The sequence below is a fragment of the Apis dorsata genome, unplaced genomic scaffold (assembly GCF_000469605.1).
Source record: "Apis dorsata unplaced genomic scaffold, Apis dorsata 1.3 scaffold_397, whole genome shotgun sequence".
Taxonomy (NCBI): Eukaryota; Metazoa; Arthropoda; class Insecta; order Hymenoptera; family Apidae; genus Apis; species Apis dorsata.
This window is the reverse complement of record NW_006263656.1, coordinates 639,920-642,947: the sequence shown is the minus strand read 5'-3', so window position 1 is coordinate 642,947 and position 3,028 is coordinate 639,920. Positions and strand designations below refer to the sequence as shown.

General features: G+C 44.6%; 1 protein-coding gene and 1 long non-coding RNA gene across 2 annotated transcripts in view; one reads left to right on the top strand and one right to left on the bottom strand.

Moving 5' to 3' along the window:
• The window catches only part of LOC116186056, a 20,124-nt gene that overhangs the window by 6,466 nt on the left and 10,630 nt on the right, over nucleotides 1-3,028 (top strand). The gene's annotated exons all lie outside the window — the stretch shown is intronic.
• LOC102672024 (unconventional myosin-XV) overlaps nucleotides 1-3,028 on the bottom strand; it is a 63,729-nt gene that overhangs the window by 60,146 nt on the left and 555 nt on the right. The window lies entirely within an intron of this gene.

Genomic DNA, 3,028 nt, shown 5'->3' with positions numbered 1-3,028 from the left:
TATATATATATATATAAACTTACTAGAACTCGAGCATGGAAATCAAGGTAAAAATAGCTATAGGAAGAAATTCTCTGAGAATCGAATAACTCGGTCGAAGAAAGAATATCTATCCTGCAAATGTTCCAGAAAGGCCAAAGCGATGATGGTCGAACGATCGATCACGAGCCTGTTGAGAATCAACGCACGTCCGGTCAAGATTTGAGACAAATTGTCGACGGCACGACACCGTCACGCATTTTCAATTCGTTCTTAAAGAAGTTAGGAGGCCAGTGAGACAGTTACTATTGGGCGCATTGGGTCATCAGTCTCGAAAAATCCGTGCTGTCTCTCACGCATAGAATGCGTTAACGGTCACCGTGTGTTTCGGCAATACACGCACGTATCTCCTCTCCTATCATCCTCTATAATCTTTTATACCACTTATCCTCTCTCCTCTCGCCTGTATTCAAAACCATCATTTCTCTCTACTCGCGTAAAACCATCTTTAATTAAATCCCCCCTCCTCTCCCCTCGCCGCACGCGTTTCGAAATAACCTCTCATTCAGAAAACCTCTTTCCATATTTCAATTTCTGTCCATCCTTCCATCCGTTGAAAAAACAACTAAAGAAAAAGAAAAAAAGGAAAGAGACGAAATCTTCTCGTCGTTCACAACAATCCCAGGAATTTTCTATTCGCAACACCTCCGCGACACTCGCCCCTCTCCTCTCCTCCTCTCCTCGATCCAGCCGTCCTTCGACTCGTTTCACAAGCTAGTTTCACGTACACCGAGTTCCCCGCGCACACACACACACACACACACACGAACACCAACTATGTCCCTCGTTGTTCACAGTGTAAAGCCAAAAAAAAAAACGAACGATTTTCTCCTCCTCCTCCTCCTCCTCTTTTTTCGTGCCACTTTTTCCGCAAAACTTCGAGCAGGCTCGAAAGAGAGCTCGTCGAGGGAGGGGGTTGAAAGGGTTAACCGTATGTCGAGGAAAGGGCGATTATTCGAACGTTGACCGACGGCTCCCTTTCGAAAGAGTCGCACGATCCGGACGCGAGGATGTTCGATGCAACACTGCAAGTTATACGCCTCTTCTCCGCAACAATTGCTGTGTATGCACAGTGGCGTACACGCGACTTTTTAATTGGGCCACCGTTGTGCAACCGGCCGACTGTTTCCTCGGCTCCCTGTCGTCCCTTTCGACCGACGAGGAGGAAATCGGGATCGAGATCGGGTTCGGGATCGGGGTGTCGCCAAGAGGGTCAAACACGAGTGTCTGGCCAACCCGTTGGAGCGACTCGCGACGGAGAGAGAACCGGTGGTGGCGCCAGTGGATCGAAGTGCTTTGGGGTGGAACCAAGCGTGCCTCTCTTCTTATATAAATTACGCGCTAAATACGCGTACGTACACGTATACGTGGAGGTTAGCCTGGATATAGGCTGCGCCCACGGAGAACGGGAAGCGATTCTCTAACTAGACACCGTGGCGAGTTGCAGAAGCGACTGTCGATTGTAAAAACCGATTGTGCGCACGTGGAAATACGTTTCGTAGCTTCCAAGTTTTTTTTATTCATGGAGGAGAGCGATCGAGATCGGTTCCGATTTTCCCGTTGCATTGCTTCTTCGAAGACTTTCGAAGGTTGAGAATTGATCTGGTGTAGGTGAACATCGCATAAATTTTGGGGGAAATTGGTTGAAAAATTTTCGTGGTTGTTGTGGATGTGCACGTGGAGGAAATTTTGGAATGGTTTCGTGGACGTTTTCTTATAATATTTTCATAGTTATTCTTCGTTTAAATCATGTAAATTTTAATCTATTCGGATCTTCTCTATCGATGATACTGTATAAAGTAAAGGTAAAATAAGGAATTTCGCACGGGATGTCTGAGAAGTATTCGGATATAAATTCATTCTCGAGCGGATTCACTATTTGGTGTTCTCACTTTTACTCGATTCTTGTGTATTACACGGGTATTCCGTATCACGAGTAATGACGAGTCAAGGAATAATTGAGGAAGACATCGTCGTCGACTAGCGTAACCGATATTATAGGAAATTGAAGCGATGTAATCATTGGATCAGCCTCGATAATTAATGCACCGCGTTTCCTTCTCTGATTATTGAACATGGTATCGCTTCCCTCCCCCTCCTCGATTAAATACTTTCCAACGAATTCCAAATAATTTCGTCATTCTTCGATGTTCCAACGTGCAATTTATCTATTTAATCAAATTAAATTCCTTCGCATTACGATACCGTAATACCTGCCAAGCCTCAACGCTTAAGAAACATTAAGAATCATCTCTTCGTTGATATTTATTTATCACTTCAGGCCCGAGAAATAATAAATTTTATCGACAAAAGAAACTTAATATACATTCCTTCGCGTATTGCATAACTTTAATTCACAAATTTTATGAAAAAAATTTGTTCCACGAGCCGACATATGTATTTACAATACATACAAATTGTAAAAACAAATCTCTTTCCGTTTCGATAACAACTTTCGAAATCGAATTCCATCAAAAAAAAAAAAAAAAAATGTAGATAAAAACGAAAACAATTTCCATCCATCCAACTACAACGAAGCATCGTGGCCTGATTACGCGTTTCCAAACGCGAGCAGAGCGCGATTTTCTGCTTCTCGAGACAATCGCGCTCTATTTGTTCGAGAGAAGGAGGAGGGGGGAATGCACAAAGTTGCACAAGCCGCGTGAGAAGCATTTCTCCTCTTGGATGCGGGGATCCACGAAATGTTGCGCGCAATTTCGCGTCTCTTCCCTTCGTTTTTCATATTTTCGCCGATTGTCTCCGCGGCAACGAAGCGTGGAAAGGGATATATATGTATTTATTCCTCCATAGAAGAGCGTAGAAGCGTAGAGGCGCGATCAGATCGGTGGACGAGAGGCGACTCGCGAAGCGCAAAGGCATTCGAAAGTGGCTTGCTTGCACGGCGACGCAATTGCGTGTGCACAGATCATTGACTCCGACCACGCAACCGATCCTCGGGCTACGATCATGACCACGTAAATATTGTGCA